Source organism: Carassius gibelio, chromosome B3 (assembly GCF_023724105.1).
Source record: "Carassius gibelio isolate Cgi1373 ecotype wild population from Czech Republic chromosome B3, carGib1.2-hapl.c, whole genome shotgun sequence".
NCBI classification, from domain to species: domain Eukaryota; kingdom Metazoa; phylum Chordata; class Actinopteri; order Cypriniformes; family Cyprinidae; genus Carassius; species Carassius gibelio.
In genome coordinates, this window is record NC_068398.1 from 19344096 (window position 1) to 19371116 (window position 27021).

The 27021-nt window shown below is 38.2% G+C and overlaps 1 protein-coding gene across 2 annotated transcripts in view; it reads left to right on the forward strand.

Moving 5' to 3' along the window:
• rarab (retinoic acid receptor, alpha b) overlaps positions 1-27021 on the forward strand; it is a 107522-nt gene that overhangs the window by 1801 nt on the left and 78700 nt on the right. The window contains exons 1-2 of one of the 2 annotated variants that reach the window (XM_052553324.1): positions 3689-4167; positions 23278-23349. The gene's annotated coding sequence lies outside the window, so the exon portion shown is untranslated. Of the gene's footprint in view, positions 1-3688; positions 4168-23277; positions 23350-27021 lie in introns of those variants that run through there. The other variant, XM_052553323.1, reaches the window with a different exon arrangement.

A 27021-nucleotide genomic window follows, 5' to 3' on the forward strand; every position in this document is an offset into this window, starting at 1 on the left:
AATAGATTGTTCGGAGAAGAAAATACTACCATGAGTCCTGTGTTTTGCCAACAGTGAAGCATCCTGAGACCATTCATGTGTGGGGTTGTCTCATAATTCTGCCCAAAAACACTGCCATTAATAAAGAATGGTATCAAAACGTCCTGCAAGAGTGACTTCTTCCAACGATCCATGAGCAATTTGGTGATCCGTGCATTTTCCAGCATGACGGAGCACCATGTCACAAAGCAAGAGTGATAAAGAAGATAATAACATTGAAATTTTGGATCTGTGGCCAGGCAGCTCCCCAGATCTCCATCCCATAGAGAACCTGTGGTCAGTCCTCGAGAGGTGAGTGGACAAGAAGAAGCCCACAAACTGTGATCAACTCTGAGAACTAATGACAACAGTGGATCTCCATCAGTCAGGATTTGGCTCAGAAGATAATATCCAGCATGATAAGAGTGAATTACAGAGGTTATGAAGAACAAGGGTCAACACTGGAAATATTGACTCATATATTGTTTGCCAATAAAAGCCTTTAGAACTTGACATGTTTATCTTTTTTTTCAGTATAACATGAAACGTGGAAAATAGCAAAAAATGGAAGCAGCAAACTTTGCAAAACACAAAATGTATGTCGCTGCCAAAACTATTGGCCATGATGACTGTATTACTTTCTTTCCTCTGTGAAACACAAAGTGAGACATTGGGCAGAATATAAGGGACTTTTATTACAGTGAAAGTGAATGGGGACTGAGATTGTCATGCTGTCTAATATCTCTTACGTTCTTCGGAAGGAAAAAAGTCATTTAGAACAACGTGAGAAGTGAGTAAATGATTACGGAAATTTCATTTTGGAGTGTACTATCAGTTTAACTGCAATAATAAGAGGATGAAATGAGTCACACTTGTGATGCATTGAAACTATTCAGCATATGGTGTAAGAAGCGAGGTGTTTTGGGCTAGTTCTGTTTTCGCAGTTAAATGGGAAGTTCCTCAACCAATCTGTCTGCAATAGAAAGAGGAATGGGTATGATATTCACTTCCTCTAAGCGCTGCCCCTTTCATGCCTGTCGTCTGCAGAGGCATATGCCACAAAGCTTGACATTTTGATTTTTCCGTTCATGAAAGCATGTGCATGCTCACTGCATCACCTCCTGCGGTGTTAGTCTCAAACCTTCCATCAGGGCTCTCTAATGTTCTCTGGCATTCCAAAATAGCGGGGAGGGGAAAACAAAGCTGACTGAATCAGGGTGCTGTCTCATGTCCAAGTCCTTGGCATTTTTTTCAGAAATCTGATTTTTAACAGACTTCATTTCCACACCGCTGGAAATGACTAGGTGACATGCCTCCCTCTATTTTTCTATTCCACCGCCCTCCTCTCCAGTGAATGGATTTTAGCGTACTCTCTCATTAATCATTTCAAATTGTCCACAGTACTCTAAATTGACGGAACTGATGATTAAATATTTTTGATCCCTCTCTTTAAAGGCTTAGTTCGCCCAAAAATTGGGTCATCATTTACTCACCCTCTCGTTGGTCCAAACACGTAAGACTCTTGTTCATTTTTGGAACACAAATAAAGATTGTTCATCCATCTGAAGTCTATGTAACCATTTTCAAGCTACGAATAGACATTGCAAAAGAAATCCATATGAAGTTTAAACCAAGTTTTCGGAAAAGTTCTAATTGCTTTATTTGCAAACAGATTTTCTTTAAGAATTTTATTGACACAAGTACATAAACTTGTAAAATTTATTTTAAAATATTTGATGTGCTCTATATACACTACATTATCAGTGTTTTTTTTTTTTTTTTTTTTGTAGATTGAGAAGACAAGATTCTGAGTTGCTGGTCAAACTTTAATAGAATGATCCATGTCAGCAAATAATCAATCAGAGATGATGTTGGCTGTCAGATTTGCATAGACAAACACATTTCAATGTTTACAAAGAAAGAGTGAGCTTTTTTTCTACAGAAGCTTTTAATATATTTAACCAGTGCAAACGCATAAAACTGATTTATACAAACCTTTCTTGAAATGTGATATTTCATTGTTAATATTACTAATTACTTAAAAGTTCTCAAGTGCTTTTCCCCCCTTGTACTCATAACGAGTGTGAGTCACTGATACTGATCTCTTGACATTGTTTTGTGTTTTTTTTTTCAGAAAGCATGCAGCTGTGAATAAATGACTTTTAACCTCCATAATCGTAAATGTAATATGAATTTAATTTGACCAGAAATTAAACCTGGCTGTGAACACCACATATACGGACAGCACTGAGTAGGATGGTTACAAACTGGAACGATGAGCTTGCAGTAGTTTACTGGAAAATTTTTATTCTTATTTTTTTTCAGTAGTCTTTCATATAATATTTATAAAAAAGTAGTCCAGATGATTTTTACCTCTACCCGCTGTTCAACTATAAACAACATACCACAGTATTTTGACATATTTCTCAGTTTATCTTCTTTCTGGTCACAGATTTTCATCTTTAAGGGACTCAGGTCACTCACCCTGCTTCATTAGACCTAAAGTAGATTTTTTTACCAGAGTTGCAGAGATTGTCATGTAAGGGCAATAAATATTGCTGACCTTTCTTGAAATGGGATATTTTCACCTCTCTTTTTTTATAGTCTACCTGACTTTCACTGTCAGTTTGGTAAACAGACAACCTGTCCTCTGACACCCTTCCAGTGGCGTTGTCTCTATTTTTACTTGCATCTTTACATGTGTTCTGTTGTTGGTGTGGACTGTGACTAGATTCAGCATTTCTGACTCAGCCAAAGTGTCTAGCTTGCAGCTCCTATTTTTCAGTTCTCCTTCAAGTAACTTTTCTTTACCCACCTCATTTACATTTAGTCATAGACGCGTTTATTTAAAGCGACTTACAATTAAGAAACCTTAAAGATTTTTATCATACCATCGCCAATAGTTTTTATAGTACTGTTATGATACCCTACGCAAATAACTTAGCCGACTCGAGTTCCTATCCTTAGTCAAAGCATGTTTTGTAAGTAGGAGTCAGTTGTGATATCCAGCTAATTATAGTTTTTGTTTGTTTGCTTTTAATTATTTATTCTGCAAAGTTTAAATTTGCTAGTTAGGTTTAGCTGTTAGACAGTTAGCATGGTAAAACCCTTTAAACCCAGCTCATAAACATCAGGCGAGCTGTTTATCTGGGCTTTTTGTGCCATACACGTTTCCAAATTAAAAATAGTTTAAAAAACTATGGAAATGTCTCCAAAAGAAGCCGATGATCCTAGTCAGCTGAGCCTAAAATTTGTATATTCCTAGCCCAATTAATATTCAAAGCCACTTGTGTTAAGAGAGATTAATCAATCAATCTTTTGGTCAACCCAAGAGAGAGTAAATGATTTAAATTTTTTCATACGTGTGTATATATATAATTTTTATTTTATTTTTTAACATTTTCCCACATGGCCTACTTTCTTGTATCCTGGTAAATGTATAAAAAGATGTTATGTCTGCCCATCCATGTGTATATTTTAAAGAAAAGGCCACCCAGGCTTTGCTCACACGTCGACAGTGTTACTAAAACATCTCTAGAATAAGACAAGACATCGATGACTAAACCTTCAGAATGAGAAGCAGGAAGTAGGTGTGTTTATTTCCTGTCAGTCACGATTTCCTTTGTAAAACATGCTTTTCAGCTAAGTAACATAGCTTTGTTTTGAACACATTGCCTTGTGAGTGGCATCACATGCAGCCTTGGGCAATGCAATCCAAGGACACGCTCGCTTCTAATGACCGGAAAGATTTCACGAGAAACAAGAACTCATAGTCCGTGACACGCTCACTTTGTGTTTTTACTTATATATATACCAAAACATGGCATTTATGACATCTAAATGGAATCGGATGGGACGTTTTCCTTTTAGGCATGTCTCAGATGTAGGAATAGTGAGTGTGTCATAGTGGATTCTCGCTCATGAGCTGTGCAGCGGGAGACAGATGGGTGGAGGTAAATTAAACAAGCTGCTCTGGCCTTCTCTCCTCACTTTGACAGTGTGCCAGCCGCGGCGCCGGGTCTCTGTCATTATTTAACGGCCGGTGTTAATGGGCTCTGTCTGCCTGGTTGCCCCCCTGGCTGCCGGGAGGAAGAGAATGAAATTTGAAGGGAAGAGGAGAGCAGGGTTGTGTACTTGACCATGCAGTGTGTGAGTATGAGACAGTGTTTTCTTGTTTCCTCTCAGAACACGCTGGTTTCTACATTAGTAGCTTGTGGTATAATAGGTTCCTCTCGAGTCTTGCATGGACCGCTGTCATGTGAAATCACCACGGCTTTGCTGCAGCCGTTGTTTTTTGCCATTAGTGGCGTATTTATCTCAGTCACCCTTAAGCAATTTTGGTGCAGGGAATGGAAAAACGTCTGGATTAGCTCTGTAAACTCAGGGGAAAAGGGGGAAAGTCATATCCACATCCAGTGCACAGTTAAACGGTTGTGAGGTTTTCAGGGTGACGGACATTACTTGTTCATATTTGTCACTTCAATTGAAATTGCATTATGTTCATACATAGCAGTAGGGCTGGACGATATAGCAAAAAAAATTTCATATCAGTCGATATTGATAATTATCACACTAAATTTTTTTATGTTGAAATTTAATTATTTTCAATGTCTGAATTCTATTAAGATTATCCACTAGTCTATAGTGGCATACATTTAGATCTCAATCTAAATCATAAATTTAGATCGCAATACCATTAAAAAAATGTGTGTATAATATATATATATATGTTTATAGGTATTTGTATGAAAAACACTAGTCTAAAAACATTCAGTAGGCCTATAAAAGCCAACACACTGAAGCTTAATCATAAGAAAATACAGTAATTATATTCCCTTACTCCTTTAATGCATTAAATTCATTAATAATAACATAACATTTCTCATGATTGTCCCATATTTCTGCCACAATACCATGGTGCAGTTAGTGTTACTACAGTAAAACCATGGTAAATTATGCTGATTTGTAAATTGTATAAACGGTCCATGTGCTGTGGTTCAAATGAGTTGTGCTGTTTCTTTTCCCTTTTGGCACATCAACAGGACAGTATATTGAACATTTATCAAACTCTTTTTGTCGTTTTATCGAGGAAAATTATATTGCAATTAATTATGCTTGTGATGTTATCATTATATCTCCCAGCCCTACATAAAAGCAAAATTAATGTTAATAACAATAAAGGTTGCTGATAAAAAAAAAAAAAATAATAATTGCAACAAATTTTGAGCGTTGCAACCTTGCTAAAGATCTCGCTTTTTGGTGGTTTGTAAAATGCATAAAACAATGCAAATATAAGCATGAATAAGGCCGGTAAATGGGCTTTTTTAGGATTACTAATACTGATTAAGTATCATTAGAGTTTTTCTTTGTTCCGTGTGCACAATGTTGGCATTATTTCCTAGGGCACAAGCAGATCTTTAGGGAAACAAACCAGCATGATCCAGACATGGCTTGAATGCTTTTTCATACTTCGCAGATGGAGAGAACAGTGTCGTCCTAATCCAGACTGCATTTCTTTTTGTTCGCTGCAGGCCTCTAGTAATGGAGGGAGAGTTGGAGTAATGGATAAAATGAGATGATGTGATATGATGAACGTGACAGGTTCAATAAATGGAAACAATTAAAGTAAAGTGAACACACTTATGAATTGTTTATGTGATTTTCTAAGTGCTCTGTCTGTCTGTGTGCATGACCAAATGAGGGTGAATTAACAATGTCACGCTGGAGGTGGGCCATCAGTATACAATTACTCAAAGACCCACCACACTCAAAATTTACTAAATGATTTCACAGCTACTGTAATATGTCTTCCAGACCTCGGGAGCTGCAACCACCTTTTCCAGCCCTAAAATACTAATGTTAAAGGAAAAATGAGAGAAAAGCAGTTAACCATGATGTTTCATGTGTCCTGTTTTTTTTTTTTTTTGTTCTTTTCTTTTTATTGGCTTATGTTTCTCTGCAGGGAAACGTGACAGATAAGTGTCCGGGATAAGGACTGTCTGTCTGTCAAGGTTAAATGATTGACTTTATTATCTTAATTACATATGAGTGTACACATCTGAATAATTAAAAAAATGTTATTATATATATTTTTTTTTTTTTTTTTTTTTTTAAGTAAAATATACATTTAAAAAGATATATTTTTATAAATATGATGTAGTATTTATTCATAAAAAAAAAAAATCAAGTTTTGGGTGGGTAACACAACATGCAATTTACAGTTTAAGTCATTATTATGTATGTATGAATAACATGTATTTTTATAATAAATGATTAGACCAGACATAAAAAAGAGTGTCATAAAATGAACTCCTAAAACAGTCCTTCGATTTGCTCGAACTTTGACCGGAAGAAATCTTACACACAGAGACACTGTGACAGAAAAATATGCTTGAGAAAATGCTAATCATTGTTGTGTTAGGAAGTGTTAGTGTTGTTGTATTGGTCCTCAGTACAAACCGACTGTGTGGTCTGCGTTCAGAGGTGGAAAATCTGTTGGGACATGTCAGACAGAGCCACTGATCTTTGGAGGTGCATGACAGTGGGCCTCTTCACGTCTTTGAGCCTCCTCGCAGCATGACACAACAGTTCAAAGGCTCCTCTCCTTGCTCAATGTGCTCGTAAAACCCAGATAGCGTGTGTAAATCTGGAGCAGAAGTGTCGCTGCGCTGGTTCCCTCGCTCTTGATTTATAGCCCCAGTGCGACACCATGGACACTAGTTCTCGAAGTTGTAACCCAGCCATGGCAGACTGCCCTCATCTCATAATGGCGAGCATGTAAAAGTGCTCTTAGCTTAGTAGATCCTGCGCATTCCTCCACTGCAGATCTTCAAACTTCATAGGGGCTTGTTTTTCTGTATTTCATCTTGCCAGAAACTACCAAAGCTTGGAGATCCATGAGTAGTGAGGCCCAGGAATATAGTTTATCTAAACAAGACACTACATGTTACACACTCACTTCGAAGACACATGCTCATGCTACAGTTATACTGGTGCTGTTAATACAGTATGATGACTGAAAAGTGATGTGGGAGATTCTGCTCTGAATCCATGGGATATGATAAAAAAAAGAAAGTTTCCAAAAGGGTTACATTAAACAGGGTAAACAGTTACATTACACGCACATTACAAAGAACCTTTTGTGCATTGGATTGGTTCCATAGATGGTAAAGGTTCTTAACTGAACCATAGATGCCAACAAAGAACTCTTATTTTTAAGAGTATATATGCAAGTGGAAACTTAATTTAATCACCATTCTGAAGTCTAGATGTTGTGATTGGCAGATATATCAAAGTGTTTGGTTAGTTGAAGCGAAACAGATCCATAAAGAGACTTCTGCAGGTCCATTTTCCATAAGCTCAATCTGATTTGTGGCATCAAGTCTATGTCTTACAGTAGATTTAATGAAATGAATATAAAAGGGTTTAAATGAATAGTTCACCCCAAAATGAAAACTCTGTCTTTACTCATGTCATTCCAAATTTGTATGACTTACGTTTTACTGTGGAACATGAAAGGAGATATTTTGAAGTATGTTGGTAACCAAACGTCTTCGGTTCCCACTGACTTCCATTACTGAAGTGGATAATGTATACAGTACAGACCAAAAGTTTGGAAACATTACTATTTTTAATGTTTTTGAAAGAAGTTTCTTCTGCTCATCAAGCCTGCATTTGTTTGATCAAAAATACAGAAAAGAAATTTAATATTGTCTTATATTATTACAATTTATATAATTATATATATATATATATATATATATATATATATATATATATATATATATATATATATATATATATATATTGTCCATAAAGTGTAAGCTGATGGGAATAGAAACATTTTGGATTTACTTACTTTTATTTTACCCAACTGGACTCATTTGCTATCCCTCTGGAGCATTTCAAAACACACTTTTGATCACTGTCTGCTTTAGAAATGTTTGATCTTGCACAACAAATACAAGCCCAGTTGATCCTCTGTGTTACTAGACCCGTGAGGATGTTACTCTGTATATTTAGCCTGGCTTGATAAACCTCTTCAGATAATGCTAGACTCATCAGACAATCGATTCAGCTCTGTGTGATCCTTCTGGAAGAGATGAGTAGTACGGTTGATCTGAGGGACATGTTCTCATGAGGACGAGACTTAACAGGTGGCAGGTCTGACAGACGTGTCCTATGATGTGATGTATGATTCCTCTATTCTCCCTCAGACACTCTGTAGACCTTGAAAAGAGAGGTCATTTGGTGGATTATCATGACAATGGAGCAGACCTTCCTAATGGGGACGAGAATGGAGCCAAGATGAGCCATGAGAGCAATTCTTGGGCTGTTTCAGTGCGCTCACGGTTGGGATCATTATGTCCTGTTGTCTGGTCTAGATGTCTTGGAAACTGGGTTGAATAAATCAAAAGGAAGTGCTTTGCTTGATTGCGTGCTGTAAGGACATACTCATGGTTTAAAAAAGTAGCGGGTTGTTTGCTATGCAGTCACGCTGGAGCTGATGGATTCAGTGAAGAAAACACTGTGATGTTGATCAATGAAGCGAAGGCTGTACAAGACTATTTCAGTCCACAGTTTAAAGACAACAGCTGGAATTTTCCTGGTTCACTACGAGTTAAGCTGTCTTGACAACATCTGTGGCGTGCTGTCGTTTACCACAGAAAATCATTTAGATTCATCCCTCAGTTTGTACAAACAAGCAATACTACACTTCCAATGGAAAAATCTGAGTCGAAGTATATCCCAGTTAAACAAAAGTGTGCAGCTGCTCTTTGTAAGAGCACTTTTCTAGGTTATTTTACTTATATTTGTATGTAATGCTTTTATTCAATTGAATAATCTGTTGGCAGCCATATGCATCATGTGAATGCTAAACGGATTGCCGGCTTTGTACGGTCAGGACAGATGTTGAAAAAATTAGATACAATTTTGTACAGTCTCATATTAATCCATGTTTCTATACTTTGAAAACTGTTTGTATTTTTATGTTTATGCTGCCGCAGTGCCTTGTAACACAGTATATGTGTTTCTCTTATTAATTAATGTTAAATGTTAGTCGTTTGCAAAAAAATGAGAGGCAAACAACAGCATGTTACAGTTCTATAAGAACAGTTTTGCATTTATTGAAACCAGGCAAATGTGAGTTGTGATGCAAGACGGTTGAATTTGGATGAAGCTTCTTACTGGGAAGTTAAGCTAGATGAAGAATGTAATGTGAAGTAGTCACACAAATCCAGGAAGACCGGTCAGACTGACCATTAGTTTCCAGTTTCATAGAAAAAAAAAATCAAAATACTCAAAGGAACAAAGTTCCCCTGAGTGGAGTAGAGGTTGGCCGGCATCCTCACGTGAGGTTCGTTGATACCATAGACACAGGATATCCTGTGGAGCAGGCTCTGGAATAGGAAGTGCCGCCACACCACTGGCACCAGCGTAGGAAGTGCTCTGAGGAGACGCCTGGGATCTTGGCAATCATTTGAGAGGTGTTAAGTACGCCAATGACTTCTGTTTTAACAGAGACTTCCCCTTTTTGGTGACAGTGAGTCGCCTTTCCTCTGGATGATCCTTTCCCCACATTTCATATTTATGCGTGTGCTTGTGTACGAGTGGTTTAATTCATCTGCAAATTATTCATCTTGACCTAAAGACATGTTCGATTCATTTATTGATAGGTTGGTCTTTTAAAAGGAGTGGATCAGTTGCATGACTGTGATTTTTGTGTGTGTTATGTTTGGCCTTTTAGACTTTTCCTGAAGTGGATAAAGGAGTAAACCATAGCTCCACTGCGTCTCTAGTTGCCTCTTGGCAAACAGAGAAGCTGATTTAAGGCCCATTGTCTTGCTAAGGTTGTCGCCTCTGCTGTAAGACCAGCATAAACTGAAATTCCCTACTTAAAATTCCTCAGTTCCCAATTTGTTTTGTTACACTTTCCTTGCGACCTTGAGTAAGACTCCTGTCGCCATCTGCTCCTTAGTCATCCTGGCCTCTTGCTTTGACCCCTCTCTCTAGTGGGTTTTAATGGTTAATAATTATTTTTCATGCTATGAATGATAACTGATATTTGGCCAATTCAAATCCTATATTTTGAGTAATGAATAAAAAATAAAATCTATAGTTTTAAATTCAACAATGCGGTTTAGGAATCGCAACATTATAATGTACATGAATAAAAAGGGATAATTATTGCGATTTTTGCTAAATCTTAAATCAGTGTTTTGATAAAGATTATCAATCTAAAGATTACATTTAAAATAGTCTCTAAAATGTTGATGTGTCACAGCAGATTATTACCAAAGATAATGCATGTGTGTATGAATATGTATGTATACTCATATTACAACGAATGAAGGAAAAAGTGCAATGCACAGCATAAGAAATCCAGGCTTTTAATAAAAGCCAGTTGCTTATTGATAACACAAACTGCACATTGGCAAAATATTTAATATTTTTATTTTTATTCCATATTTTAGAATAAAAAAAACCCTACATTTAATGAAACGGTTTATGTCTAATTTTGTTGCCGGTTTGAAGTATGTTATTTAAGTGTGAGTTTGGCGAGCAGTTTTTGAAATCTGAGTATTTCTATATTAAAATAGATAGGAGTTTAGACTTTCATGCCTGGAATAGCTGTCCGGAGGCGTTGCAAATATGGCCGCAGAGTAAATTGACTTCTTGAAAGGCACTGTTACTCAACAGTCTGTGCTGCATTACGTCCACAAAGTATAGACTTGAAGGAGGACCGCAAGGGCTTAGAGTGCCATTTGGGACAGAACCCAATGTCTGTATCTGCTCATAATCTCCCAAGTTACTCTGGGACACGCATAAAACATAAATGGGAACACATGAATCGGTTGGTAAGTCCAGCAAATTGCTAGGTACAGCTTCTAGCTAAAACCAAAGACTCTGGTACAGATGGATCGGGATCAAATTAGACTAGTATTTAGCAGTATATTCTCAGATGATTAATGATAATCTGTACTTAGATGCACAGATGCACAGTGGTCCCCTAAAACTGACTCTGATTTTCATGAACGAAGACAATTCCAGTGTAGTTCCAGTAGAGGGGCAGAAAGCGCTCTCAACCGCAGCATGGAAAATCCTTCACCCTTCCCTCTAGTTTGGGAAGAGGGCCCTAATTTGGCTGCTTACCTTGGCACACCGAGTCTAATGAAGTAAGCCCAGCTTGGAGTGTGTGGTCTGGAAAAGCACCTGTGTGTGTGCTCAGGCGTTTTATGTGTGTTTGCGTGCTTCGTACGTAAGGTTTAGAAGCTGTTTATGTCATTGTTCTGTTGTCTTTTTGTGCATGCACATTGTCTCCGCTCATTTGTATCGCCGGCTGGGTTTAGCGTGTTTAATTTTGACTGTGTGTTTGTGATTTGTGAGCACAACTGAATGATTTAGGAGGGTGTGTTGGATCGAGGGTGTGAGTGAGTGTGGGGTGGAGGAGAGCGGAGTACGTGTGGTCTGGATTGGCTTATGAGTCTCAGTCTAGTAAAATAAACACTCTAGTCTGCTAGCCCAAGAGATTATGCTACATTTCTGATAGCCACAAAAAACCCAGCTGGAAGGGCTGCATCATTTCCCCGACCTCATTCTGGCATGGTATCATAAGTGTATGTCATTGTGAGCGTGTAGCGATTTATATACTCTTTCTGTGTTGTTGAGAACAGAATCTCATAGGGCTTCTTAATGATAATGGACCAAACTGTTATTTAAAGTGTCAATACGGTATATACAAAAGTGAACAAAGACCTCCTCTGAAGGGGGATAATCACCGAAGCTGTCAATCACTTAAGTTAAGAATTCTTGCGAAACTCCCAAGTTAATTACAAAACAAAACCGCATTTGCATGGTACTCCTCGTTGGTGGTAACGACAGCATTCAAAACAGTGCAGAACCCAGTCAGTGAACCTTATGCAGCATAAAGGCACAGTAGGTTTTTTTTTTTTTTTTTTTAAATGAAATTAGATCTGTGGTTAATACAAGCTTTCATTCTATAACAATTTAGTTTTTCCACAATTTTTGAAAAAGGCAGTTGCTAACAAGTGGCTATATGGGGCTACGGAGGTTGTCGGTGACGTTAAACATCATCGCACTGAGCGGGAAAACTCATCTACTTGCTAGATCCGCTTTTACAGCCTTGTGGTATTTATAATTGCACTCTTGAAATCTATACTAACTCCAACTTTCCATCTTTAGATTTGAAACAAAACTGAACTTTAGATTTTATATAAAGCCTGGCTGGAAGCTTCATGGTGGTAACACCATGTGACCATGGTGTAGTTTTTGCTTTTTACTTCAAAAATTCAAAAAAGTTGTCTATTTGTAAAGATCAAAATGTGCAAGAACCATAAACTTGAATTGGTCACAGAGCTTATGTTTTGCAGTAAACCAAAATGTGATAGCTACTTAGGTCATCCCTGGAGGACTCTATGCACCTTTTTTTCAACGTGGAAGTAAGCCATTTTCTTTAAATGTGCGAGACTTCTGGTTCATTAACCCCCGCCCCAAAAATAAAGCCAGGCGAAAAAAAAATGAGCAAAAAGAAGATAGAACCATTTGTGCTACAAACCAGTGTTCGTTAGTAAGATAACACACAATTTGTTTGCGATAATAATCTCTAGATTATTAAGATTTTCGCCTCACAATGGCCTGCCCCGTTTGTATTCAATATAAAGCTATACGAGTGTTGATTTGCCAGTGCATCTTGTTTATGTGTTTTGTGTATTGTGTGAGACGATCAAATGGGCTTCTTTTCTGCAGGTTTTGTGCTGTTGTAAGCCCATCAATTCTCCCTCAGTAATTCAGTTTGACACGTCTGCTCCGCGTCTGCCAAATACCTGTATTCCCTACCCTTCTTCTCCCTGTTTTTAATGTGTGATTGAAGACAGATGTGGCTCAACATCTGTACAGCGCTGGCAGTACCGCTGTGTTTCTCCAGCTGATAAATCTGTGAATCTGCCAGTGCTGAATGTCTCACAGTGAAATGTACTTCCCAGCGTTCACGTCCTGACCTGCAGCTGTACATGCTGTACCTGTGGACATCTCATGATCCTTTCGTCAGATTCTGTTGCCTTCCTCTTCATTGGTTCAGAATCATAATGTGCAAGATCATGCACAGGCTTCAGAATCCCAATGGAAACACTCAAAACATGTTGTTTCTTTGTTGTTTTTGTACCCTGTGGAAATGTCTGTTGTGACTAGTAGTATTTTTTATTTGGACACAAGTAATACGCATAAAGATGAAACAAATATTGAAAATTATAATGCAGGGAAAGTAAAAATAAGCCCAAAGGGCATATAAATAAGAAGTAGTAGAGAAACAAATCAGCAAAAAGATTTTCAAGAAGAAACTTGGAGAAAACAAGTGCTAGAAGAAGCTGTTATAAACAGAGAGGCCCCTAGACAAAACTAAACTACATCCGAGAGAAACAAATCACCCAAAAATTAACAATCTGTCTTCACACTCCAAATTCATATTCTGTTAATCTGTCCGTGGGACACAACAGGAGAATTCTGCAAAATCTTTACACAGCACTCTTGCACACAACAACAGTGACCTTTGGCTGTCAAGCTCAATAAAAAGCAGCATAAAAGAGGTCCACTCCGTGTGACTCATGCGCTGTATTCCAATCCTGCTTGATTGCTTTGTGAGAACAGAATGAAATTGAAGTCATTATTTACTCTCAAATCAAATCATTCACGCACATCATTATGCAGCTCTCAAAACAAATATGGCGTTTATGGTGCAGCTTATACATTAACACTCTCAAACATAATTCATTCTCCTGTGTTTTGTGACCAAGCGTCATGGCGTGAAATCTGCACCATATTTAATTTGAGCGCTGCATAATCATTTGCATGAATGATTTGATTTGAGAGTGAAAAATGACTTTCAGTCTATTCATCACACAAAGCCATCACATACAGTAGCTTCAAAAGACAAATACAGTACATATGGACTATTTTAACAGTGCTTTCATACAGTCATTTTGGACTCTTGTTGGATGGAAAATCTCATTTTGCGTTTACGTTTCAATGGCATAGGGGTGAGTAATAAATAAACGGTGACAGAATTTTCATTTTTGAGAGGTGCGAAGCTTAAAAAAGGAACCCAGTAGACCAAAGTGGTTGTATTTTTAAGGATTTATGAACCGTTTTGCTCCTGGGTAAAATTTGAAATATTACATTCACCGTCAAGATGTTGTTTTGATGCTGGAGTTTTAGTTTCTATACTACCCTAAAACCACAGTTTTCACGTTTTTAAGTGAGACTTGTTAGTTAACCAGAGCCAATGCATTGGTGTTCATGTTGTCTCAAAGGTCTTTAAGGCTTCCTTCTTAAGACGGTCTTATCTATATAGACCTGGACTTTAGCATTTAGACTGGATTCTGACTGAGTACTTCCAAACAACTGAACAATGCTCCTGTCAGCAGCGCCAGCAGGCACAGGCTGATTTATAATCTAGGAAAACTGGTTCCCTGGGCAGGGCAGGAGTCTCCAGTATTTAATCCCGCTGTAATCCTCACCTTCACGCAACGATAGCGCAAGTCTGAGAGAAGGATTGATTTTCCTAGAGGGGGAAAGACTGACGAAGGCCTCTCTATTTATGCTCATGGGCCCGGAGGGGGGAAGTTTCAATTTTTCATGGCACAGCTCGCTGCCCCACTTTCCAGAGTTTTAAAAAATACAGCTCCGGCTAAAACGGCGAGATTAGTCACGCCTTACTCTGAATGCGCAGGTTTTCTACACACTAACCAAACTCCTCAAATGAAACACGGTCTGGCTGTGATTAGCTCTTGCAAAGGAAAGGTTTATGAGCTCTGATGTGTCATAGATCCTAGACAGAGCCAACAGCACTATTCAGACGGGATTAGATTTCAAAACAACCTTTGAGGTTCTGTATTCATGGACCGATTCAGACAGGATTGGAAATGCTGTCGTTTTCCCTGGATGTGGGCATTATTCATGGTCATGTGATCTGGATGCTGTTGTCATGATGCCAATTGAAATAAACAAGACTCGTTCCTGTTATAATCTGAACGTTGTCTATCTAAGGGAAGAAGTCAATGAACACCTGACACTGCTGCTACAGTAGCTGTTCTGAGCAGTCTGTATGTTTCCATTCAAGCTGTGAATTTAATGCATGTAAAAAATGATCGCAGTATCGAATAATACTGTGTTTGCATTGGAAATTGACACAAAACTCCTCAGAACATACCTTTTTACCTGGATATTATACCTTATAATATGACCCTGGACCACCAAACCAGTCATATGGGTATGTATTTTTTTAAATTGAAATGTATACACAATCTGGACGCTGAGTTAATAAGCTTTCCATTGATGTATGGTTTGTTATGAGAGGACAATATTTGGCAGAGATACAACTAAAAGAAATCAAAATACTGAGAAAATCACCTTTAAAGTTGTCCAAATAAAGCTCTTAGCAATGCATATTACTAATCAAATGTATTTTAAATAAATATATATTTATGATAGGAAATTTACTAAATATCTTAATAGAACATGATCTTTACTTAAAATCCTATTGATTTTTTGGCATAAAATATAAATCAATGATTTTGACCCATACGATGTAGTATTTGGGGCCAGTACCCCAGCGACTTATGACTGTTTTTGTGCTCCATATATATATATATATGTGTGTGTGTGTGTGTGTGTGTGTGAGGATGACCGCAAAACCAGAAGTATATGAACTGTCATTTTACCCATAAATTTAGCAAAAGGTTAAATGAAGGATCACCAAGCAGATATAACTAACATTTTTGAGAAGCCACATTTATTTTTATTTATTTATTTTGTGCAGAGGTTATTTGAGGAAAAGCAGACGTTCAGTTTGGACTGTACATCTGTGTTACACACATTTCCACGACCTCCTCAGGGATAACAGGTCCTCTCCAAATAAAGCTAATGAGTCAAACATTTATTTTGTTTGCATAAACACAAACGTGTAATTGTTATGTTACACTGAATGGAAATTCAGATTGATAAAAGATTGGAATAAATAATTAGTTTCTATGGATTCTCTCAAGTTCATCGACAGCACCAGACTGTTTACCATCTTTTCTAAGATGTGGTTTCCTCCCCACTTAGAGACACACAGAACAGAGAGCACCGCCACAGAGCTCAGAAATGCAGTCTAGTACTCAGGCGTACACACCGTTCCTCGCTGCCTCCGAGCTCAGTCTCTAGAGGCTGTTTCTGGGCAGAGAATCGATCTGCATGTAGTGGAGTCTGGGTAGCTGGTCGATAGCAGCCTATTAAAGAGATGTACCTGCTCAGGCTGGAGTGCCACTATGTGCGGTCACTGGCTTGAACTGAACTATCTTCTGGTATGTAGAAGAGCGTGTGTGTGTGTGTGTGTGTGTGTCTTTCGTGATTTGTGCTTAGTATTAGTAGGAATTCAATATGGCTACTTACACAATTGTCAATTTATTATAGACCACTGAGGCACTTTACCGATGTGTAGGGACAGACTTTCACATAAGTAAACAAAATGACAGAATTTATAGTGTCTTATTAGAGTATCCTCTAGTATTTAGAGTCCATCAACTCAGATGTAGTTTGTTCTGTTTGGAGTGCACTTATTCTGTACCGTGTAAATTTGACTGTCACATCATAGTGCTGTGATGGTGGATTGTTTAAGGTTGAGGTGTGGCCATGAGTAAAGTCATGTTTTTGATGGAACGCAAAAGGTGTGTTGACCTAAGCTGCTTTGGCACCACCCATATAGAGGACCAAGTATGTACACTACCATTCAGATGTCTGGATTCAGTACTTTTTTATATTAATACTTTTCTCAAGGATGCATTGATGATTTATTTGATCAGAAGCGATAGCAAAGAAATGTATTATGTTAAGAAAGATTCAGTTCTTTTGAAATGAATATTTATCAGAATCATGCATATATTGAAACTGTTATTTTAAAGTTTTAAATAATTCACAATTGTACTGCTTTTGATCAAATAAATGCAACTTGGGTGAGCATAGAAGACTTCTCTTAAAAATATGAACAAAATTAGGCTGATCCCAAACGTTTGAATAGTATATAATAAAGGTTTATTATTGAACTTTAAAAGTGATGTGTTACGATTTGTTACGATGCATAGACAACCAGATATAAACCATCTGAAAGCTCATCCTCGTGTCGTTCCAAATCTCTATGATTTTCTTTCTAGTACTGAACACGTTTTAAACGTTTTAAATGTTGTTAAGGTTCAAATAACAATGGAACCCATTGACTTTAACTGTATGTACGCATGTATGAAAAAATTCTTAGAAAAGATCTTCTTCTGTGTTACAAAGAAGAAATATACACATTTTTTGAACAACTGGAGAATAAGTAAATGATAACATATTTACATTTTTGGATGAACTGTCCCTTTAAAGCTTTGCTCGGAATATTGATTTTTTTTTACAACATGGATGCATCGTACAGACTCCGTGTTCCATGCACACTAACGTTCCACCTTCTTTTGGGCTTTCATGTGCTTTATTAAAACAATATTGTAAGATTTGAAGACAACACAGTGCTGCGAGCCATCCCAAAGCAGACAATTAAAGGAGAAGCTCTCACCTATCAATAAACCAGCTTTCTGAAATACTCAACAATCATTCAAAATGGGGGCGGTTTGATCTTATCAGCATTCAAAACACCTACACTACGCTTCCTGATTTCATACCAGATCTACATTTGCGCTTCCCTCGTGCATTGGGCTGTGAAACATGCAGCTTGACTTTTTTTTTTTACACTTTCAGAGACCTTCTGATATCCTGACATGTTCTCTCATTGTATGACTCTATTGTATATTGGTCAACACGACTCCGTCCCCTCTTAACCGAAACACCTCGCCTGACCCGTTTCTTTAAAAGCAACTATTCAATCTTACGCCTCATTTCCAAATCCGCCTCCCTTTCTAATACATCTAACGGCTGGAGTAATGGTTCAGACAAAGGCCTGACACAGGCCTATCCTGAGTCAGCCCCTGAACCCGAGGGGGAAACATGTGGCTGTGGCACACACTTCAGCAAGTACGGCTGAGTCTCAGACTCAAGGGACTCGAGGACAGTTTGGTTTTTATCACTCGATTCCCATCAATCCTCAGCTCCCAAGGACGGAGTGTTCTGAGTGCAGGGGCTTCCCTCCAGGGATCGCCTGTTCCCGTGATTCATCCCCTCTCTCCTCTCATCTCGGCTAAAGCCAGAGCCATGTCGCGTTTAGTCACCCGCTTCGTCCCTGTTGGCCCGGCTGCTGTTACTCACGGCTTATTTCAGGCTACAGTTCTGGCTGCCATGGGAGGTGTGACTTGGACTTTACACACAGATGACACAGGCGGTACTCCCTGTCTATAGACTTGTCTGGTGGCCGGCATGGGAATGGGACTTTATTTGATGTGTCTGGGTTGTCTTTGGTGCTCTCTGTCTGTTTAGGTGGCAGATTTGTAACGAAACTTGTAATTTTGTAATTGATAAGTAACTTTCTGCAACTAAAAGTCAGTCATTCGTCAGCAAAATCTCCCTGAACAGTGTAAACATTGTGGCTCCGTAGCACTTTCAAATCATTGTTCTGTTTGTTTGAGCAATCCGACCAGCCCGCATAGCAACACTGACTCAGCCAATGGCGTGAGTTTGGGGCGGGGCTGTCTGTTTGACCGACCAATGACAAACGACGTGATTGTTCCGGAAACCTGTTTGTAAACGATCATTATTTTTTGCAGTTTCAGTCATGTTAGTTCTTTTCTATGGTAAAATACTTTTGTTTTGTCCTAGTTTTTGCAAAAATAACTTTAGAATGTTGCTGTTTGATTGAGCTGCTCAACTTATAAGCTTGAACCAATGGCATGAGTTTAGGGCGAGGCTGCCTGATTGTTGCTGGGCAGAAAAAGAGACTTTATAAAGAAGAAGTTCTTGCACATGCATGAATAAACTCTACGCTTGCCGACTGCCTACATATTTCTATTCAAATTTTAGTGCTACATGATCTGACAGAATTGTATTCTCTCACAGCAAACAAACAACATTTTAGTGTATTATTTTAAAACTTGAAATACTTTTAGCGTAAAGGTGGATTGTCAACATTTTTTGTTGTGTGACACTTTCTCAAGATTTTATTTTGTGCAATATGTCCATACACTGCCCTGTGTTGGCTGCCGAGGCTAAAAACAGAAGTGATCGTGCTTAAAGTCAAAACTGTAACATTCAACATATCAGCTCTGCCTTACAGTTAAAAGCGCAATCAGCTTTTTCCTAGAGTCGTTAACTGTTGGTTTTCTCTTGAATGACCCCATGCATAAACTGGATATTTTTGTTGCATGTTGTAAGCTAATATCCATTTATGAAAATGTTGTTGTCAAATTGTGTGCCTGATGTGGAACATATTATTTAAACATAACATTGACAATATTAGATATTTTAGTCTTTTATTTAAATAGCCTTATATATAAAGATATAACCAGTATGGCTGCCAAGGCCTGTAATGTGTGTGAATTATCTAGATGAAAGATATCTCTTGACATTTGAGTTTGGTGGCTGTTTTTCCATTATGTTATATAGATTGGTGTCGTTTAGTGAACGAGCCCATCTGCTCAGGATTTTTAGATTGCTATTTTGGACAGGTGTTGACATAAAGAATACACACAACCGAAAGTCACCCTGTTGAAAGATATACACACTTACTCATGTGACTTTTGTATTGCCAATCTTGTACATATCTGTTTATATCTCTTTATTTCTTTGCCCGTTTGGTCTTTCTTCCTCTGTTTCCGTTTTTCCTTCTTTTCTTATGCATACACAAATACACTCCCCCCCCCCCCCCCCCCAAGACCTCCCAATGTATCTCATTCGGACCCCCACTATAGAAGATTGTTTTGCAAAGTTCAGCGGGTGGAGGTGCTTCATCTTGTGTCACCAGAGGGTGGTCCTATTTAGATAGACCAGGTTGGGGTGGGGGTAAGGGTGACCTTTAGCCTTTACAGGGTCATCATCCATTAAGAAGTGATGGGTGGATGTCACTAGTCACCCTGCTATGACAATTTGTCTTCTAGAATATTTTTTCCTGTCTCTCTAACTGCTCTTGTCAAGCTCAATCTAAAAAGACAAATAGGTGATGCCCCTTTTTCACCCTTTCAGACTGAAGCCCACAAATCTCTGCTGTCTCCCCTGATCTCTTTTGTTCTATACTCTGCTCTCTCTCTCAGTAGACAGCTAATAAAGTGTCTGGCAACCTTTGGCATATAAGCTATTTATATATATATATAAATATATATAAAAATGCAGTTTCTTTCTCAGTTTTATCAGAAGTTGTTCCAGTGCTTCTGAAAAGACTCGGGTCAGGGAGGGAAACTGTGGTCTCATGACTCCAGTGCCTCCCATGCATCTGTTCTGCTCTGCGGTCTTGCGTAATCGTTTATGTAATGACAGGTGTCGTTTTAAACTGCGTAGCTGCATAGCAGTTAATTCCTGGAAAACAATTTCTGTTCACTGTCATCATGTAATCCGAAAAACACGACAGATGCGATTAAACGACTAGAAAGCAGATTACCAATGGGTAAAAATAAACCCAAGAATGACATCTATACGGTGATGAAACTCACAAGCGTGTCAACAACTTAATGACCTCAGAAGCAAGAGGAAAAAGTGAGAAATTATATTTAAATAATAAGAAAAACAACACCTATAATTTAGGGTTATTAATGTAAAAAAAATATATATATATTATAAATTATTATTAATGAAAAATGAAAGTATTTTTACTCCAATGCTCATTACCTTAATGTGAATAAAAGTCAGAGAACGCTTATAAATGTTTTTATTTAATGTAAAAAATATATATATATATATATATATATATATATATATTTGATTTTATAATCTACTGTATTATTTCAGTTAACCCTGGATGTGAAAATTCATCTAAAGTCTTTTTTTGTGTGTGCGTGTGGGTGTGTTTTTCTGACATATCAGGACACAACTCTGTATAATCACATGGGTATGACACAGGTATTACAAGGAGAGGGTGACTTATGAGGACATAACCCATGTCCCCATTTTTTAAAACGCTTATAAATCATACAGAATTAGTGTTTTTTTTTTTTTTTGAGAAAGTAAAAATGCACAGTTTCCTGTGAGGGTTAGGGTTAGGTGAAGGGTTGGTGAAGGCCAATAGAATATACAGTTTGTACAGTATAAAAACCATTATGTCTATAGGATGTCCCCACTTTTCACAAAAACAAACGTGTGTGTGTGTGTGTGATTTTACTGTTTTCTACTTAAAATCATCCTTCATAAGGTAAAGAAGCTGTGGCCTAGTGGTTAGAGAGTTTGACTCCTAAGCCTAAGGTTGTTGTTTCGAGTCTTGGGCCAACAATACCACGACTGAGGTGCCCACGACAAACCCCCAACTACTCCCCGGGCGCCGCAGCATGAATGACTGCCCACTGCTCCGGGTGTGTGTTCACGGTGTGTGTGTGTGTGTGTGCGTGTGTTCACTGCTGTGTGTGCACTTCGGATGGGTTAAATGCAGAGCACAAAATTGGGTAAGGGTCACCATACTTGCCTGTATGTCATGTCACTTTCAATTAATTTTTGTTGTAGTCTGTATCCCGTAATTTTAATTTATCCAAATTTTAACCAAAATATCATGCTATAACATTGAGTTTTGTTAAAGCATCTTTCCGGCTTGTGCTTGATAGAGATGTCGAAAGCCTGGAAGAGCTCCCTTCTACAGGAGACGCTCGGCTTTATATATAACAGAAATAGCAGGAATCTGGTGGGATGGGAACACTGTGTTTCTCTGCGCTATTGCCATCACCCTTTAAAATGTCATGCACTCTCACCATCTGAAGGTCGGGACGGGTGATGGGACCACTGTTGATAGCAGAGCACTCGGGACAGAACAGGTGACCTGCTGACAAAGCTTGGTCATGTTTGTCAGACTGGGTAGACGGCACATGTGGCCTTCGCGCCGCGTGAAACGACATTTCAGTGTCCCTGAGCAAACAGCTCTTGAAGGCGCATCACAGGCACCTTGTTTCAGAGTTTGAGTTGAGAGAGAGTGGACAAGTAACTTTGAACCAATCAGATTCTTCTGGATTGATGAGGTCATATACAACATACCACATACAACAAACAAGGTCCAGGTGTCAAATGACAGTATTTTCTCTCAAAGTTTGCTAGAGGAAGAAAGTAAGTTTTTCCTAACATTCACTATAGTAAAGATGGAGTCTAAAGACATTTCCTCGGCTAACAGACACCCACAAATGCAATCTCACACTCACTCTTAAAGTACACTTTGTGGTGTTGTCAGGGTACTCATGCACTACCTTTTCCTTCACTGTCACATTTTTCTTACTAAGCGTTCAAACACAATAAGCATGAGCACATGATGAGACGGGAAATGTCAGAGTAAGAAAAATCACACTCTTCCATCTCTCCTCCTCTACGTATATCAGATGTGTAGCTGCAAACCCCTGATGAGTTTGACCTCTAAAATAAGCCTCAGCAAACCATGAATCAAGACCTTCAAACTGTGAGAAACACGTGACTCTTTGTTGTCACCTCCTTTCTAAATCACAAAGCCCGTCACAAGATGACAAGAGATTCTTTTAAGTGACTTCACTGGAATATTCTTTGTCAGGAGCAGAAACCTTTGAAGTCCTTGAATGAAATATTTAGTGATGCATCTGATGTTTTACAAGTGTGCCATAGATTAATACTGAGGGCGCTGGGAAAAGGGTAGCTGATGTTATTTTTAGCCTTTCATTTCATTTAATTGCATTTATTTTTACCTTACAGTATTCTCATGCCAATCATTTATATCTTAACAGTTATTTTTCACATTAATGTTTGTTGAAAAAAAGTAGATTTACTACAATTCTTATTGAAAACCCAGTTATTTCCACTACTTCAAATTACGAACAAGCTAAGAATATGATAAATGTAAGTACAAATAAGTAAAGGATAGCAAAATATAGCCGTTTTGAATACATTAACTCACTTTATTGTGATATCATGACCGATACTGAATTGATTTGTTAGGTTTGATTTTTATATGGTAGTATCATTATGCTTGTCAATATTATGTCATATGCTACTTCCCTTTTCAGTCAAGGCCTCTTCCTGAAAAAATAAAAAATGCAATATCTATGTCGGTTTCAGTTCGAGTAGATGTCTGGTTAGAGAGACTATCCATTGGTTTCTGTACTCAAGGCCTGTTCTCTTTTTCTCTTTCAGGTGTTTCTCTCTGGTGTGCTGCTGTTCCTTTGGCTGTCTGAAGAGATCCAAGACGGAGCAATCCAGCAGCAGGTAACTCTACTCAGTCATTAAGGCTTTAAGGTTTTATTTGGCCTTTTCTTAAAGGATTCAACGGCAGGAGAAATGGAGAATAAATGAGGTAGGCGTCAAAAAAGAGCACAGAAAATGGATGCATGTCATATTTTATTTCCATGTAGCTTCTAATCAGATTGTAGGATCTTAAAGAGCGCTTCGAACGCCAACCAGGATATGAGCTTCATGTGGAGCCTGTTTCCCTCCTCCAAAATCCATCCCAATAAATCCCCTCACTCTTACCACACAGATGTGGAAGGTCTTCCTGAAACTGAAATAAGTTGACTTTGGCCGTGGAATTGGGTATTGGTGGTTGAGACATATCCCTGCCAACTTAAAAGAGCAATATTTAAAGCGACCACAGTTGTGTTTGAATGCAGTACAAGTATTGAACCGTTATAAAAATGCAAAGTGATTGTGTGCTTTGTCTACGCTTGATGCCAAGAAGATTGTGTGCATTTTTTTTCCACTTTGTAAATGATTGGCTCAGGGTTTCTGCGAGTCTTAAAGTCTTATTTCACCATTCCACAGACCTAAAAAGGTTTGAAATCAGAGCAGGAAGTCTGAAATTCATAAAGCCATGGCATTAAATGCTGCATGCATTGCAAATAATAATGTCTTCCTCAGTATTTTAGTTTTGTTTCAGACATCCTTAAATCAGGTTTTCTTAGAGGTTTTTTTTTTTTTTTAAAGCATAAACATTCTTAATTGATCAATTTCTGTCAGTGGGGAATGAAAATGTGGTTTCCTTTGAATGAAGATGATAATCCTCATCCCTTTGGCAGGTGCTTTAATAATAAACTTGCATAATTTTTATCAACTTCTCACAAAACAAAAATTCTCAAGTAAATGTAGCTTGATTTTTATAGGAATGTTGTCTTCGTCACTGGAAAACACAAGAAAAATACAGCGAAAGAACTCTGTTTCTGCAGCGTGATCAGAAAGTACAGTAAAGGTTATTTCCATGTTATATTATTATATTGGATTGGAGCAGATATATTTAAGCCTTAAGGATTTTTGTTTCTTTCTTTCTTTTTTTACATAATATATTCCATTCAATTTATTCCTTACATTTTCTTTACAGACATAAAGATAGATATAAAATGATATTCAAGACAGGCAATACAAATGTCATAAAATGTCTTAAAAATCTTAAATTTGTCTTCATAAAACCTGCGGAAATCCTGTGGCTATAGCCTCAAGCTGTTTGCAGCCTTTTTACTTCACATTTGTAGCCTCACGATGGTGATTAAATGTACTTGCTTTCTGGAGTTAAACAAAAGAAATCGTATTTTTTTATATTACTCCCTCATTTATTTATTTAGTTATTATTTTCCCCATTCAATGACTCTCAGCAGTGTCCAGTGTTGTTTTGGTCCCCAGTGACTTTCGATGTGTGGATAGAAACAGTTCTCTTGTTCTGCAGAAGAAAGACAGTCTCAGAGGTTCGGACTCGCTATTACTTTAGCTTTTTAATTGGAAACCCATGTTTCAAGTATTTATGAATACATCATATTTATAGTTACTCCTAGTTCTCTCAACAGATCTCTGGTGCAATTCACAAGCCATTTAATTAATTCTCAATAACAAAAAGCAAACCAGATTCACATCAAAAGGAATGTAATGACCCCACAATGCCTCGTCAGCTCCTAAAAAACATTGCAAATTATTCATTGTCTCTCTCGCTCATTAGCATATAGTTTACATCCTTTATAAGAAAGGAAAAGATGTGGTTTCTCCCCCCCGCGGATCTGCAGCGGGAACTTGGCGAGCGCGCATCACCCCAAACACTTCAATGTTATCTTCTCTACTTCCTCCTCGTTCCCACTGGGACTCTCGTCCTCGCTTTGAAGTAGCTGCAGTTGAAAAAGACATCTCATGCACGCCGAGAGGAGGAATATGAAAAAACGTCGAGGGGAGATTGGTTTTGGCTGCTCGAGTTAGAGGGATTTGTGGGTCAGACTCAAAAACTGTGCGCAGCAGCGAAAGGATGTAATTGTTGCCGTTGCTTCGAAATCAAGCGAGTGCCATTACGAGAAAAACTCCATGTGCAATGTGGCACGCTGTCTGTCTCTTCCGGCCCACTCGAAATAGCGAGACCTCCCTCCTCATTTGGTTGTGAAAACATCGCTCAGTCTTGTCAGTGTGTGTCCTTTCATGCATATGATCTGGCAAACAAGTGGATCTCTTCCCCCTATAGCTAGTTTGCATACACAGTAAACGCTTTAATGTGCACCAGCTCTGCTTGGTTGCTGCTGGCTTCTTTAAACCAGCCTATTTTAGTTGTGATGTTCATTTGATGTTAATTGAAGCCAAGGGTAATGACAGCGCTGGCAGGCACACTTCTTCTACTTTGAGCCCAGAATCAAAAAGCAGGCTGCAGCTTTCTGACATTTTCAGTATCTGACACGAGCGATCGTTTTCTGCCAGACGCCAGGGATTTCGCCGGGGATAATATGATGATGCTACGGGCTGTCGTAATGAAGGATCGGGTGATGGAGGCTTGTTTTGGCACGTAACAGCTGGCTGACATAAATTTAGGAAGACCGCTCTGTGATGCATGTTCTGCGATTTGTAGGGATTGTTGAATTTATACGCTTTGGGAACTGAATTTATGGTAAGAAGACGTGATATGGTGTTTTATTGTGTTGTGATTGTTGTTGACATTCATTGGAGTCATAATACTTGGTCAAGCCTTGATGATAGTTATACCAGTCTTCGGGATGATAATCAGGCAAGCTATGTACAGTGTTTAACTATGTATTTAGTAATAATTATTTTTTTTAGTTTTAAAGTTTTTTTTTTTGGTCTTGTTTTTATTTTTATTTTTTATTTACATAATATATGTGCAGTGTTGTGGGTAACGCGTTACAAAGTAACGCGTTAGAGTACTCTAATTACTTTTTTCCTGAAATTTGTAACTTAACGCGTTAGTTTCGTGCGTAAGTAATCAGTAACTTCGTTATTTTTTAAAAAAAGTAATCCGTTATTTTAAGGAAAGGAAAATCCCGACTGCAGCCTGCTTTTTGTCAGACAGTAGTCCTAGGTCTACTGTGCCACCTGCGGATGTACAGTATCAGCGGAGCCGAAGCTCTGTGATCGTAAAGTCAATGGCTGTGATGCGTCTGTGCCCTGCGCCTGACCCTGTGTGTGTGTGTGTGTGTGTGTGTGTTTTTTTTTCGAACTCCTGGCAAGATAGCAGAGAGGACAGCGTTTGGTTTATGGAAGTACGCACATTATTTTCAATTTGTCAACGAAAAAACGGTAAAATGCACACTCTGCTTTGGTGAAAAGCTTCTGTCGACCGCCAAAAATTCTACCTCAAATTTAACGCTACGTTTTAATCACTAATTTTAAGAGTAAATGTAAGAGGACTGTGTTAAAGTGAATTTAGGCTTGTGACTGTGAGTAACACTTTAATAATAATTAGTTCGGCTATTAAGCGATTTGTCATTTGCCTGTGTGGCAGGATTTAATTCGGTTATCATTTTTGTTTGAAAGGCAGCTGTTAATTTCTGTTAGATCATTGGCTGGCTGGTTGTTCATCATTTCTAAATTGATTTAAATCTGCAAGCATGTTTAAGGTTGTGTTTACAAGTAAGCATACTTGTACTTTGATAACTGCATTATTTAAAGTTAAAGAAAAATCAG